Source organism: Protopterus annectens, chromosome 5.part1, assembly GCF_019279795.1.
Source record: "Protopterus annectens isolate FY-2018-M chromosome 5.part1, PAN1.0, whole genome shotgun sequence".
Lineage (NCBI taxonomy): Eukaryota > Metazoa > Chordata > Ceratodontiformes > Protopteridae > Protopterus > Protopterus annectens.
The window spans coordinates 656,484,116-656,500,956 of NC_056736.1; the positions used below are offsets into that span (position 1 = coordinate 656,484,116).

Below are 16,841 nucleotides of genomic sequence, written 5' to 3' on the forward strand. Positions count from 1 at the left end.
AGATCAACTTATCCACACCCTCACCAGGGGCAGCAATATCCTAGACCTAGTCATTACCAACATGAGTGACCGGTGTTCCACATCTGAAGTCAACTCCTCGTTGGTCCGATCCGACCATAAGCTAATCACCCTTGATATCCACATCCCACCCCCACCCCCCATTAAGGAAACCACAGTAAAACATTTTTCCAAAGCCAACTTCATGCTTCTTAAGACAGAAGTAGTGAACTTCATGACACCCATGCAGATGGACAATACAGTTACAACTGCTGAATCCTACACAAATGTGCTCTATAATCACGTACATGAGTGCATGGATCGTGCTATCCCAAACAGAACCAAGGCGCTATCCTCCAAAAAAAGGAAGCCAATCTGGTGGTCCCCTGCCATAAACAAACTGTACAACAGAAGGAAGAAACTGTTGCAAAAGAGAGTAAAATCCCATGAGTGGAGGAGCTCCCTGGTCAGCCTCAGTAAGAAGCTGAGATCCCTTATAAGATCCTCCAAAGCTAGCTACGAAAATAAAATTGCCACCAATTCCAAGGACAACCACAAAGCATTCTATAGCTATGTCAAGAATCTTAATGGCAACACCCAGATCTGCTCTGAGTTACAGCACAAAGGCATGAAAATTACAGAACCAACTGATATTGCCAACATCCTGGCAGATAGGTTCAGTGCTAACTTTACCCCCCCCCCTCACCCCCTAAAGGGCCCATATCTATACAGGAAGAATGCAGAGTTCCTGTAATCACAACTACGCAGGTGAAAGCTGCACTCTCTAAAGCCAAAAACACAGCATCCATGGGACCAGACAACATTCCAGGCTGCGTTTTACACGAACTTCAGAATGAACTGGCTCCCCACTTAAGCACCATGTTCAATAACAGCCTCTCATCAGGCTTTGTGCCCACTGAATGGCACACAGCAACAGTTATCCCACTCCACAAAGGGGGAGCCACCACTGATCCCAGGAACGACAGAACTATTAGCATGACAAGCCTGGTCTGCAAAGCCATAGAACGTATCATCATGGAACTCAAAACAAAGACATTGGTAACCTCCAAACTCTGGATCCCACCCAGTTCGGGTTTGTGAAAGGCAGATCATGCCTCCTGAACCTGATCAACTTCTTTGAGGCAGTCACTAAAGCCGTAGATGAGGATAAAGTGGTTCACACAGCCTATCTTGACCTCGCCAAGGCTTTTGACACCATCCCCCATTCTGGAATTATAGCTAAACTCAATAAACTAGGCATAAACCCCTACGTCACAAGATGGGTTGTCAACTGGCTCACTGACAGAACCCACACTGTAAAAGTTGCAGACTCCAAATCTGACCTCAAACCAGTGACAAGTGGAGTACCACAGGGTTCCGTCCTGGGACCGCTCCTGTTTGGTATCTACTTCTCTGAAGTACAGGCTAACACAGAAGGCCTCTGGCTAATGAAGTTCGCAGATGACTGCAAATTAGGAGCCATAGTCAAGTCCCCAAATGATGTGAACATCCTACAGAAGGGCCTCTCTGAGACAGAGCCATAGCCGCAAGCTCAATGCCAAAAAGTGCAGTGTCATCCCCTTTGGTAAAAACTCTGTACCCATGAACTACCACATAGGCAGCAATCTACTTAACACCGAATGCGTGATAAGAGACCTTGGGACCCAGGTGGACAGTAGTCTCTCCTTTGATAGTCACATCGCCACAGTAGTCAGGAAGTCCTTCTACGTGGCACACCTCATCATAAAAGGGTTCTCATCCAGGAAAAAAGAGGTCATCGTTACCCTCTACTCATCACTCATTAGACCCATTATAGAGTACAACGCCCATTTTGGAATGTACTTCACAAGACATCTGCAGCAGCTGGAAAGGCCACAGAAGTGCCTCACAAAGAGGATTACTGGACTCAAACAAATGCCCTACACTGACAGCCTCAAAAAACTCCAGCTTTACTCCGTAGCATATCGCCTACTCAGAGGTGATCTCTGCCTAACATATAAAGCTATGTCAAACCCAGAGCTGTTGGACATGCTACACCTAAAGAAATCCCAATCCCTCTGAGCTACACGCTCTAGGGACCTAAACCTTGTCACCACAATAAACAGGACATGCTGGAGGGATAGATTCCTATCCCAGAGACTTCCCATACTCTGGAACAGGCTACCCATCTATGTCAAGCAAAGTTCTTCATTAGCACTCTTCAAGAAAAATCTTGATGAGTGGATGGGAAATAGGAAATACACCCTGGGGATCACTTCTGTGTCTCTGCTCGTCAGTGGCACAGGAAAATAACTTTCTTGGGTGGCGTAAGCCAGGGAACCTTGTTGACTAGGCTTGCATAGGCCCTTGGGCCGATAGCCTAGTACCTACCTATGAACCTATGAACAAATAAAATGTAGTTTGACAGCCTTCTAGAAAGGGCGAACTTGGAAACACCACATCCTAACTTCACTTTGGACAAGGCAATAAATAGCTGATCCGATTTTCTGAAGTCTTTTGTCTTGTGGAGATAAAAAAAAGAGGTTATGTACTCACCAAAATGTTCCATCTTTTCATTCTTCTTCAACATGTGGATTTGAATCTGATTCTCGGATCCAACTAGGCTGCTTTTTATAGCTTGTGGGTATGGCAAACTCTCAAGCTCCTTCCTTACCCATAATGCTGTAGCCCCGTCCATACCTCAGATCTTGTTTGCTGCTTTTTATTGTTAAATAACAATGTAAAAAATAATGATTATATGAAAAAACACTATCTGGAGTTCAAAACGAGGAACTTTGTTTCCCCAAGTACCTTCTCATTCTTCCAGAAATTATAAAGGTAGGGGAGTTGAGGAGGAATGAAAATGGACAACAGAGATAGAATGTTATGGTGAGTACATAACTTCTTTATCGGATGTTGTCAATTTTCATTCATTCCTCAACATGTGGGACAGAGTCTGCAGCTACCTGAATCCCAGGAGGGCTCTAAGAAAAGATATTCCTGTGTACTGTCGAGCTGAAGGCTGCTCTTCCCCTAGAGACCAGATCAACTTTGTAATAAGTAATAAAAGCATGAGGATTAGCCCAAGTGGCTGTAGCTCAAACATTATCCATGGAATAGCTGGATAGAAATACTGAAAAGGTTGCCATGGATCTTAGGGAGCCCTCAAGGGTTTTGGCAGGGATAAACCCAATTTGTTGTAAACAAAGGAAATGCAATCAGTTAGTCACATAGCTAAAGTTATTTTGGTAACAGCCTTTCCTAATCTTGATTCTGAAAAGGGGATGACCAATTGATCTGATTTTTTGAATTCTTCAGTTCTGTGCGGACAAACGTAATTGTGAATGTCCAACAAATGTAAAATGTATTCTCCTTTACTGAAGAAATTTGGGAAGAAGACTGGAAGGTGGACAGATTGGTTAATGTTTGATCCTGACACCTTCTAGAAAGAAAAGATGGGCTGTTTTATACGGATACCCTATCTTTATGAAAATTAAAATAAGGAGGTTTAGAAGATAAGGCTTGCAGTTCTGAAACTTTCCTAGCTGATGTAATGGCTACCAAAACTTTTGGTTTTCCATGTTAAAAACTTTAATTCACATTTTGCCACTGGTTCAAATGGTGACGGAGTCAGGGCTTGTAACACTAAATTCAAATCCAACCATGAAGTAGGATCTTTAAAGGTGTTTTTTTGTAAAAAAAAATTCCTTTTATAAATGCCTTACAGAGTCATGATGAGGCCAAGGTAGAATTGTCAACTCTGACATAAAAATTAGAAACAGCAGCTAATTGTACTTTAACTTGATCCCCTCATTAAAAATAGTACTTTAACTTGATCCCCTCATTAAAAATAGTAGCCCATAATTCAAGAACTGTGGGTACTGGTGCTGAAAAGGGATCGACTTTTTTCTGTTGTGCCCAAAAAACAAATAATTTCCATTTATTTTTGTGAATCTTCCTAACAAAAGTTTTGTAGAAAGACAAAATAATGTGATGGACAGGGGAGGAGAGCCTGAGTTGTCTAGCTATTAACAGAATTGGAGAAACCATGCGGTCCACTTTAGGCACAAAATGTATGGGTGAATCATGTCTGTCGGGAAGGTCTGGAATTGGATCCAGGATCCAAGGGGGATGAACTAAATGAGGCCACAGGAAAGGAAACCAAATCTGACGAGGCCAATAAGGGGCAGTGAGGATTACTATGCCCTTCAATCAAAATGCTTTCTGAAGAAACTTGGGGATCAGAGGAGTTGGAGGGTAAGCTAGATGAGACCAATGAGGCTAATCGTGGAGGAGAGTTTCTCTCTGTGACTTCCCTGGTGGGAGGATCAGGGCTAAAAACCTGCAGCACTTGTCGAAGGGAGATGCAAAGAGGTTACAGCATAGCTGGCCCCAGTGAAAGAATATCTCCTCCACGATCTTCTTGTTGAGAGACCACTCGTGAGGTAAGAGGATGGACCTACTCAACCTGTCTGATAAAATGTTGGATTTCCTCAGAATGTGCACTGCTGTCAGAAACTGACTGGATGAGATTGCCCACTGTCACACTCTCAGAGGGTAAGACCTGGTTCCTCCTTGTTTGTTGATGTACCAGACTGACATATTGTCTGTCTGAATCTCAATAGTCCTTGAAAGGAGAGTGTGTTGTAAGGCTTGCAACGTTAGGAGAACTGCTCTCATTTCTTGGGACATTGAAATGCGTGTTGGCTTCTTTTGGGAACCAGGTGCCTTGGACTGTCTTTCTCAAGAAGTGCTCCCTCACCCAAATTGGGATGAGTCCATGATCACTATGGCCTTGGGCTGAGGGAGTATAAAAGGGTGGCCTTGTAAAACCTGCTTTGAACAAATCCATCACCTGAGGTACCTTTTGCATGCCTGAGTTATTTTGATTTGGGAGGATAAAGGCTAGTACAGGATGGACCACTGAGCCGCCAGAGTCCATTAAAGGATTCTCATATGGTATCTTGACAATGGAACCAGAATTATGGCAGCAGACATTGACCCTAAACCCGGAAGAATCAGTCGGGCTGACAGTGAGGAATTATGAACTATCTTTTGGACTTGACATTGAATCGTTTGTATCCTTGGTAAGGGAAGGAAGGCTGTCACTGAAACAGTGAGGAACCTATGAATTCTAATACTCAAGTTGGTTCTAGTTGAGATTTATTGAGACTGACTGCAATGCCTAGGTGAAAGCACAACTGCAGTACATAATCTCTTCCTTTGATCAGTAGATGCCCGGTTGGAGTGGGTATGAGCCAGTCTTCCAGATAAGGAAACACTCTGAATCTTTGCAGTCTCAGGTGAGCTACTACTACTGCCATGCATTTGGTGAACACCCTGAGGGCTGTAGTGAGGCCAAAGGGCAGTGCTCCGAGTTGATAATGACTGTCTCCTAGCCAGAAGCGTATGTATCTCCTGGATCACCTGTTCATTTTTATAAGCTACTACACATCCTGAAGATCTAGGGAGCACAGGAAAGGCAAAATGGACCGAATACTGACCATCTAGAACTCTGTATACTGAACCGATTTCTTCAAATTGCTGAGAATCAAAATTGTTCTCCAGTCCCATTTTCTTTAGCACTAAATTGAATCTTGAGTAAGTTCTACAATCTTTCTGGTCTGGAGGGACTTCTTGGATGACTTTTTTCTAGCAGCTTTTTTATTTTTAGGTTCATAGGTGTGTACTAGGCTAATGGCCCTGGAGCCTTTACAAGCCTAGCCCAAAACATTTTCCCTAACACCGTGCCACCATATGTTAGTTCACAGTGCCTCTATACAGTAGGGGCAAGTGGAGTGATCTCTGGGTTGAACTTTCTGTTTCCCATCCACTCATCGAGATTTCTCTTCAAGAGGGCCAGCGAGGTGCTCTGCTTGACATGAATGGGAAGCTTATTCCAGAGTATGGGCAGTCTTTGGGAGATGAACTTGTCCCTCCAGCATGTTCTGTTGATTGTGGTAGTGGGGGTTATGGTCTCTGGAGCGTATGGCGTGGGGGATTGGGATTTCTTTAGGGGTAGCATTTCAAGTACGGCTGGGTCGGACATGGCTTTGTAAGTCAAGCAAAGATTACTTCTGAGTAGACAATATGAGACTGGGAACAGCTGAAGTTTCTCGAGTCTGTCCATGTAGGACGTGTTTAAGGCCTAGGATCCTTTTTGTGAGGTATTTTTGTGGCTTCACCAGCTGTTGTAGGTGTCTGGTCAGGTACATGCCAAACGAGGCATTACATTCGATGATTGGTCTAATGAGGGAGTAGAGAGGGATGATAACCTCTTTCTTTCTGGATGCGAACCCTTTGGTTTTAAGATGTGCCACACAGAAGGACTGGACTGCAGTGGCAACATGGTGGTCGAAGGTGAGGTGACCGTCGACCTGGGTGCCCAGATCTCTTATGGCTCCTTCAGTGTTTAGTGGGCTCCCATCAATGTGGTAATCCAAGGGAGTTGAGTTTTTTTTCAAAGGGAATGATAACGCATTTTTTGCCATTAAGCTTAAGGCTATGGTTCCAACACCAGTCACTGGTCTCAGAGAGGCTCTTTTGTAAGATGTCTGCATCACTTGCGGAGTTGATGATGACTCCTAGCTTGCAGTGAACTTGGTCAGCCAGAGTCCCTCTGTGTTAGCCTGGACTTCTGAGAAGTAGATGCCAAACAGGAGAGGGCCCAGGACCGAGCCCTGTGTGACTCCACTCGTGACTGGTCGACAGTCCGACTTGGGAGTCAGAATCTTTCACTCTGTGGGTCCTGTCTGTGAACCAGTTTGCAACCCACCTAGTTATTTAAAGACTGATGCCTAGTTTGCTGAGTTTATCAATGATACCTGAGTGGGGAATGGTATCAAAGGCCTTGGCCAGGTCGAGGTAGGCACTGCCTTACCCTCATCCACAGCCTTTGTGACTGCCTCGAAGAAGTCAACCAGGTTCAGCAGGCAGGATCTCCCCTTGATGAAGCCAAACTATGTGAGGTCCAGAGTTGGAGACTGCCTATATCTTTGTTGAGCAGGTCCATGATGATGTGCTCTACAGCTTTGTATACCAGACTCATCAGGTTAATGGGACTGTAGTTCCCAGGGTCTGTAGCTGCTTCCCCTTTGTGGAGAGGGACGACTGTAGCAGTGCGCCATTCGTTAGGGACAAAGCCTGAGGTAAGGCTGTGACTGAACAGGGCACACAGATGTGGTGCCAGTTCATTTTGTGGTTCAAGTAGGATGCAGCCAGGGATACTATCAGGTCCCATGGACGCTGTATTCTTGACTTTGGACAATGCAGCTTTTACCTCTGCCGCAGAAATGGTGGGTACCAGGCTTTCTTCTGGTATTGTGATAGGGCCTTTGGGGGGAGGGAGGGGTAAAGTTGGCACTGAATCTGTTGGCCAGTATGTTGGCTATATCTGTAGGCTCGGTATAAGAGGTACCATTGTGCAATAACTCAGAGCAAATCTGGGTATTGCCTCGGAGGTTCTTGATATAGCTATAGAAGGCTTTGTGGTCGTTTTTGGTGTCAGCCACAATTCTGCCTTCATAGCTGGCTTTAGAGGATTTGATAAGGGATATCAAATTTTTGGTGAGTCTGGTAAGGGAGTTTTTCCAGTCTTGTGATTTCATTTTTTTCTGCAACAGTTTCTTCCTCCTGTTGTAGAGTTTATTGATGATGGAACAACCAGATTGGCTTTTTTTTTTTTGGAGGAGAGCATCTTGGCTCTATCTGGTATGGCAAGATTCGTGCATTTGTGTATATAATCGTACAGTGCACTGTCGGCAGTCACGCAGCTATTTTCCATTGCCATGGGTGCCGAGAAGTTAGCCACCTCTGTTTTTAGGAGCCCAAAGTCAGCTTTGGAGAAATTTTTCAGGGTGGTCACCTTAGCAAGGGGTGTGGGTGAGATGGAGGTTTCCATGGTGATCAGTCAATGGTCAGATTTAACCAGGGAGGAGTTGACTATAGGTGTGGAGCAACGGTCTCCCATGTTGGTGATAATCAGGTCGAGGATGTTGATTCCTCTAGTGGGGGTCAGAATCAACTGGTCCAGGACACTGGAACTGATAAATTTCAAGAAGCATTAGGCCTGAACATTATTACTACAATAGTTTTCCCAGTTGATGGAAGGGTAGTTGAAGTCACCCAATATGAGAGTATTGGGCTGGACCTTGACAGATTTCAGGGTGCTTAGGAAGTTGGAGTGAGAGTCAAGGGACATGGATGGGGTTCTGTAGCAGGCTATGACTTGTACCGCCGTCTTACCCAGTGTTAATTGTACCTGAAGTATCTCGGATGCATTATGCTTGGCTACCAGTCTAGAGGTGTGTGTATCCTTTATGAAGGAGACACCACCACCTTTGAACCCTCCAGCCGTATTCTGGGGCTGAAAGGTATGGAATGAGTTGTAGCATGGGAGTGCAGGGGTGCTTTCTGCCTCTTTAAACCAGGTCTCCATTACAGCACAGATGTCGACATTCTCCATTTTGAGGAGAGCTTCGAACGAGTGCATCCTGAGATTTAGACTTCTAGCATTGAGCAGCATGACCCTCAGATAGCATTTATTTGTAGCAATTATGCATGTGTTATGTGGCAGATCCTGGCACCTGATAGACAAATGACTGTCACCTTCTTGCTCAGCCTAGTGAGTGGGACATCTGTTTGCCTCACAATTAAGTCTCCTATGATTTGTACATTGGGCAATGTGTTCTGCCTAAAGGGCTTAGGTTTAGGGGCACACTGTGGTGGTGAGCCAAGTGTTCTGAGGTTGGTGTTGTGTGGTGGTGGTCGAGTGTACAAAACAGTCCTGGATACAGCAAATCTGTTTCTGGACTAGACTAGTTACAGGAAAGGCGGGAAACAAGCTTAGAACTTTTTTTTTTTTTTTTTTTGCAGAAAAGCAGCTAAAACAGTAATAAAAACACTTTAAATGCAGTGCAAGCTAGCTCACTTGAGTGCGTAGCAGCATTAAAGCAAATAAAGTTTAAATAAATGCAGTTAAATTAAAAAATGACTTAAAACAAGTGCAGAAAGCAGTAAGTTCAGAAAAATCAAAATGGAGACACAAAGTCTGTCTTTCTCCTTCCTGTTGCTCTTGCAGTGCAAACCCACACAAACACGGGCTTTTAAACCAGAAAGTAAACTGCTCAAACAGCTAATAAACTACAATTTTGGGGCCAAAAAACACTCCTCTTGTGGGAGATAGGCTACCTAGTGCTGCTACTTTCCTCTGACTGGGTGGAATACTCAGAAGTTTGTTTATTGTTGAAGGAAGGAATAACATCTGGAAATAATCCTCTGCACCCATTTATCTTCTGTAATATCTGGCCATGTTCTCTGGTGCAGGGATAGATGACCCCGGACTATCTTTCGAGGTGGACAATTGGGCCTCCTTTCAGGAGCCCTGATAGGGATTTGGAGAGTTCTTTAATCAAATCCCTCTGAAGTCTGTTGAAGTGCATCAAATAGTTCAGTGATCTAAGTGCAAAAGTTGCTGAAGCGTACACACATTTCCCATATCTGTCCAGTACCCTAGAATCCCTGCTAGGGAGATGAACTCTGCACCGCAAGTTCTTTCTTTGTGGCTGCTGCTATGACCATGACATCTACTGGTATTCCTTTGCTCCAGAAGTCTTTTCCCTTTGGTGATGCCAGTATCCTATCTGGTCTCTTGGGGATCGGCTCAACAGAACTGGGTTCCTTCCATGCCCGCCAAGAGATCAACTCAATGAGCTCATCGGTGGGTAGAGTCACAGGAAGTAGATAGGCCAGACCCAAATGCCTTCAGGAATACAGACTCCTCTTTGGAAGTTTTATCAGTAGACTGACCACATCTTTGCTGAAGGATCTCCAAAATATCTCCAAAGGAGACCCCGTCAGGTGGTGATCTTGGGGACCTTCCACTTTGTCAAAATTAGTATCTTTTGTGACTGACTCCTTTGGGGAGTCCAAGAGCCTCTTCTTGCACTTCGGTGGGGTGCTCCAGAGAAGTACTGGAAGACATAGTGATACCCTGTTAGGTAGCCATGAGACTTTGGGCTGGTTGCCCCTGTCGAGTAGGGTGGTGAAGTTTATGGCAGAAAGATTTATGGGGACTCAAATGTCTGATCTGAGGGGGTGGAACTGTCTGAATTCTGGAGGAGAATACTCGCCACTACCTTAAAGGCAGAATGCTCCACGGAGAAGGAAGCGGACACAAGCCAAGCTTCTGGACCATCAGCTCGCTCTGATCCGAGGGGCAGCCCACCAGAGGCAGAAATCGAAGCTGAGCTGTCCAATGCTGAGGTCCCGAGGGGCAGAGACGGCTCCAACAGCTTCAGAGTAGACTCTAGCACCTGGGAGCTGACAACGGAACTTAGGCTCAGAGTCATATGGCTCTGACATATTTGGAGCCGGTCCACTCAAAAAGGTTATTGGACCCGAAGATGCAACCATCTTCAGCTCTGATACAGATGGTCCTGGAAGGCTCAGATCCAAGGGCTCCAAAGCCAGAGGATTGATCGCAGGAGGAGCTAAGATGGGTGGAGTCCTGACCCGAAGGGATAGGAGAAGTGGGAAAACACCCATCTGCGTTTGTCAAGATATGCAGAAAAAAATGCATTGGGATAAGGGAGGCTAGTTTAGAAAAAATTCTTCTTTCAGCTTTTCCCGGTTAGGGGTCGCCACAGCGGATCACCTTGTCCCCTCATGATTGGCAGTGGAGTTTTACAGTGTCGAGTTGCCAGCCCAGCGCCCAACCTTCCACAGAAGGCACACACATGCACACACTCACATCTAGGGCCAATTTTAGAGTGTCCAATCCACCTACAGCATGTCTTTGGGATGTGGGAGGAAACCGGAGCACCCGGAGGAAACCCACGTGACCACAGGGAGGACATGGAGACTCCGCACAGAAGGCACCCCAGCCGAGGATCGAACCGCAGAACCTCTTGCTGTGAGGAGGCAATGCTAACCACTGCACCTAGTTTAGAAAAAAAAAATAAAAATATAAAATAAAAAATACACTAGAAAGGGAGAAAGAACTTTTATAACTCATTAAATGCTCAAGAGCTGACAGGGGCAAATGAGATCCGAGGTATGCAGGGGGACTACAGCATTACTGGTATGGGAGGAGCTCACCAGTTTGCAGTAGCCATGAGCTGTAAAAAGTGACAGATTAGAAGATCGGATCTGAAGCCACATGTTGAGGAATGAATGAAAATTGACAATATCAGATACTACGTTCTCCATGAACATCAAGCAAATGCAACATATATTCTTTGTCTGAGAACTTCAGAAGAAAACTAGAAGACTTGTGGATTGAGTGATTGGAGTTGGACTCTGATGCCACCTTAGGAATAAAGGAAGGATTTGGTTTTAAGGAAACTCTGTCCTTATGAAAGGTCAAATATGATTGTTTGCAAAGACGGTGTCTATAATTCTGAGATTCTCTTGGCTGAAGTGACTGCCACCAGAAAGACTGTTTTCCATTTTAAGTACTTGAGATATACTGACACTGCTGGTTCACATGGGGATTGTGCAAAGGCTTGCAGGATTACTGCAATATGTGAAGGAGGAAGAGGATCTCTTATGAGAGGTCCAAGAAGGAAGGCTCCCTTAAGAAATTTTTTGAAACTTTCAAAGAAACTACAGGTGTTTGATTATGGCCAATGTGAAAATCTGAAATAGCTGCCAACTGTTTTATAAAAGGAGAAACTAGAACCTTTATGAAACAATTCTGATAAGAAGTTCAATACTGAAGAGGGGCAGAAAAAGGATGTAATCCATGTTTTACAGCCCAGAATAAAAACCTTTTCCATTTCATTTGGTAAACCTTCAAGTGTAAGATTTCTGAGAAGCTGTTAGAATATGTACTACCTATTCTCAAAACCTGGCATCTCTGGCAGTCATTAAAATTTGATGTAACCAACAGGTTAGATTCAAGATGTGCAGATCCAGTAGAAGATATCCAGATGGCTGAGACAGGAGATCTGGGCTGTAAGCCATTGTCCAGGAGGAACATAGTAGATGAGGCCATAGGAAAGGGAAGAAAACGTGTCAGGGACAAGGGGCAATGAGGATTTCTGAACGAACTCTGTGATCAAAAGGGAATGGGGAAAGACATATGGAAGACCCAGGGAGCAAATATGGACCACAATTCTTCACCGACTGACCCTGGAGAGGGATAAGGGCAAAGTAACTACAGCGCTTTTTGTTTAGGGGAGATGCAAACAGGTCACAATATGGCTGGCCCCAGTGAGGGAAAATTTTGTTCACCACAGTTTGCAGGATCACTCATGAGGCAGAACAATATTTCTGCTTAGCTTGTCTGCTAGCACACTAGAAGTCCCTGGGACGTGCACTGCTGCAAAAAAGTGGTGGGGACATCACCCACTGTCAAACCCTCATTTCTTCCCAACACAGGATAAGATCTAGTTCCCTCTTATTTGTTGACGTGCCAAACAACGGACATATTATGGAAATCAAATCCTCCTGGAGAGAGAGTCTTTACATGCCTGGAATGCTAATAGGACTGTTCTCATCTTCAAGCTAATGTGAAGACTGGGATGTAATGGTGTCTAGGTACCTTTAACAGTCTTCCCTTCGTAAAGCCCCCACACCCTAAAAGGGAAGCATCTGTGCTACCCACATTTATGGGAGGGGCAGGAGGGACAGAAGGAACAGCCCTCGAACAAAACTGGGGAAGATATCCATCAGCTGATAGGAGTCCTGCATACTGGAGTTAATCTGATGGGTGCACTCTATGGATGATGTGGACTGAGAGAGTCCACTGAAGGACTCGTGTAGAAATGTGAAAAGCAGACCAGCATGACTGTTGAAGCCGTAAGGCTTACGGCTTAGTAATTTTAGACTCAGTCTTATTGTTGGGAAGGGATGAGACAAAACCTGTCACTACTTCTTGAAGTGAAAGCATCCTGGAGTCTGGTAAGACAGCTATCTGGTTCAATATGTCTAGGTGGCACCAGATGAACTCTAGTGACCGAGTGGGATTTAGATGGCTCTTGAGGACGATGACTAAGCAACTGGAGTAAAAGGTGTTCCTCCTTTGGATGAGCAGATTCCTGTCCAAGTACAAGAAAACCTGGAACCTTTGGTGTCCGAGATAGGCTGCGAGTACTATCATGCATTTTGTGAACATTGCGGGAGCTTTGGTGAGACCACAGGGCAGGCATTTGAATTGATAATGACTGGCACCCAGTCTGAAACAGAGAAATCTCTATGAATGCTTGTTTATCTTCACAGGATAATAACCATCCTGGAGATTATCCAGTCATCCTTCCTTAGTAGAGGTAGAATGGACTGAACTGTGACCATCTGGAATTTTGTCTGCTTTACACACTGGCTTAAATGACTGTGGTCCAAAATTAGCCTCAGTTCCCGTTTTTTTTGGAACTATAAAGAATATGGAGTAGATGCCAGATCCTTGTTGGTCTGGTGGGACCTGCTGGATAGCTCTTTTATTTAATGGCTTTATAATTTCTGCTGAAGTGGATTCCATTTGATGGGGTCACACTAGGGGAATCCTTTTTCTTGGATGGATAGGAACTGTGTGTCCTCTGGTCATTATCTGCAATACCCATGAGTCCGAAGTGATGGCAATCCTTCAGGAGCACTGGAAGGATTTCCTTGAAAAGGGTCCATGAAATGCTTGGTTTTGCAGACTGTCTCTGTCTTTAGGGCAACGTCCATTGAAACCACACACCTTTTTGCCATTGGAGAGTTTATCTGAGGAAGTGTCTTGTTTAAAACCCTGAGATTTTCTGAAACACATCTTTCCTTCTCAATGATTCCTGGAAAAGATACTCTGAAGTAATGAGAAGCAGATTCCCACAGCAGACAGTGTCTTAACATCTTGCTCGCTCCTAGTTAGCGTGTTCTAAACGTTGGGTTAAAAGAGAGTGGAATTATCATAATGTGTGTTAAGGAAAATATGTGTCTTGAAGCCTTCTGTAAAATGACACAACCGCATCCAGGCATGACAATGTATGGCTATGCTTGTGCCTAATGCCCAGCTGTTCCTTCAGCTGCACTGGACAGCAGACTATGGAGATGTTGGAAAAGTGAGTTGAGGACAAATAGCTGGGATTCCACACTTTTCTTGGTATCTGCTGGCAAACTAACTGTGAAAGAATTAGTAAACTCCTTGGCCAATCTCCTCTGGAAGAGAGTGTGACATGAGCCAAGCTCCAAGGGAAAAGTTCTCTTGAGCACAAGTCAATTTGCCAAATCAGTCCACAGCTCTAAATTCCTACTAGGATGATGAACAGAAGTATCCTCTTCGGAGAGTTCTTTCTTGGTGGCTGCCGCTAAGACCATAGCATTTACTGGGGGTTCTTTACTCCAGTGTGCCCTATCCTTATGAGCTGCCAAAATTGTCAGGTTTCTTCTGTATTGGCTTCGCTGTGTCAGGCTCATTCCAAGCTCTCTGAGCCAACAAATCAATGATGGCACAAGAATGGACCACCCAGGTGATAGAACAGCCAGCTCCAAAAGCCTCCAGGAGCACAGATTCTTCCAAGGAAGGTGCATCAGTGGCCCAACCCCCCCTTCTTCTACAATTCTAGAATTTTGCCAAAGGTGATGTCTCCAAAGGGGGACCTAGACTCGCCCTCCCCTGCATCCAAATCTGTCTCTTCTACGACAGATATGGGTGAGGAATCAAAATGTTTCCTCTTAAAACTTTGCTTTTTATGGACTTGGCATTTTGGAATCTCAGGCAACATCTCCGAATCAGTCTGGGAGGTCAGAGAGAGCACTTCCCAGAGAATTTTGGAAGCTGAATGCCCCTGTCAGCGTAGATGTGCAAAGGTCGAAGCAGAAAAAGAAAGGGAATGGGATGGATCTGAGCATGATGGAGACACCCACCCCTTCTCTTGTACAGAGAATCTCTCAAAGGCTTCAAATTCGGAGACAGAAATCAGAATCGAGGAGGACTCTCGAGGGGCAGGAGCCCAAAGACTGATGCAGACCCGTCCTAGATATAAAGCCGATCTCGGACCTGAGCTGTCGAGAGCAGATGCCTTGAGGGGAAGACATGAATCCGAAAATTTTGAAGTCCAGATTCAATGCTTTGGCTCCAATTCTCTTCCCAATCTGACATGGTCGGAGTCGAGTAAAATCACAGTCAAAGTGGTGAGCGCTATCAGTGCCCATGCAGTTTCTCTGGATAGGTTCAGATCCATGGGCTGCAGATTTGTAGAGCAGATCAACATTGGAATCCTGAATGGATGGGTCAAAAGAATTGTTCTCTGGTTGATCTGAGGAGAAGTCTTCAAGATAACTCCCTACTGAATCTGCTGTCGAAAAAATCTCCATATCATCCTGTCAACACTGGCTTCAGTAAAAGTTCCTTGAAGAACAGGTGGATCTTGATGAAGGTGCTATTGAGGAAGCCCCTGACTGTCATTTTTCTTGCAGGATTGGATAACGTAACCTGGGGCTGACAAGCTCTGGTGAAAAATGTAGTGGAGGTGAAGGAGAGCGGATCCAACCAGACTCTGGATCTGACGGCTTCACAATTTTTGATGAAGGACCCAGGATGACTGTCAGGTCTGTGAAGCATTTTCTGAGGTGATTACAGAAATAATTTAATAAGTCTTGCTTTCCTGAGACTTTTGTCCCTCCTTTTCTTTCTCTTTTTGTCTTGGTTTGTTCATAACCTTAGAAGGGGATGTAGAAAACTGGGATGATCCTGGTTGAGTCTGTAAAAATCCTTGAAGGACTAGCTTGTCCTCATGAATTTTGAGACACTTGTGACCAAAATAAACACAGGTCTCACAGTTAATGTCAAGGTGGGCTACTCCCAGAAGGAGTGGGGATCGTGTGCAGGAATTTTGAGGTCACACTTACTACACATTTTAAAGCTTTTGTTTATATAGTCCCTGTTATATCAGTGAAAGAAAAAAACCCACACCAGCAAAACAAAAACAATGGATAACAACACTATTAATACATAGTCTGACTAGAAGTACCATCAAAAAAGCCAAAATGATATTGTCACTGTTGAAATGACACCCTGATCCCATGTTCAAAAATGGGAAAAAGGGATTGTGGATGGATAATAATCTAAAACCTTATCAATTTACACCAAAAGAATATAATTGCACTATATAGGTCTATGTGCATCTATGGCTCTAGGACACATGCTCGACTAGCATATGTCCGAATCACAAAACATCGAACACACATACATGAAAGCGCTTAACATCGAAAAGCGCTTCCGTGTATGTGTAGTTCAAAAAAAAAATCTACGTTTCCCCCCACACATCCCCACTTTATTATTCTCACTCCGGAATTTTCTCTTACCCGCATTGTAGTCCGATCTACGAAACAGGCACACATACACAGAAGAGCTTGTTGATATTAAGCGCTTTCATGTATGTGTGTTCGATGTTTTGTGATTCGGACATATGCTAGTCGAACATGTGTCCGGATACACACACATATATATATATATATATATATATATATATATATATATATATATATATATATATATATACATATATATGTATATATAAATACACACACACACACACACATATATATATATCTACATATATATATATATATATATATATATATATATATATATATATATCTACATATATATATATATCTATACCTAACAACTAAAATTAACCGCACTCAAAAAAAAACTGAACAAAGAGAAGAAATTTTAACTAAAAAATGAACTTCGTGACAGTAACAACATTCAAAAAATAGTAGCTTAAATAGTTAAAATAAATAGAATATTTCCCATAAATAGTTATGAAACATGTCTTTCTGAAGAAGTCTTGATAATAAATAAGACGAAAGCGCTAAAGTACTACAAGAGTTGCTGGTGTCTTTATTTATATATATATATATATATATATATATATATA

At 43.8% G+C, this 16,841-nt stretch overlaps 1 protein-coding gene across 1 annotated transcript in view; it reads right to left on the bottom strand.

Moving 5' to 3' along the window:
- Nucleotides 1-16,841, bottom strand: part of POLR1D (RNA polymerase I and III subunit D) — a 126,229-nt gene that overhangs the window by 53,118 nt on the left and 56,270 nt on the right. The gene's annotated exons all lie outside the window — the stretch shown is intronic.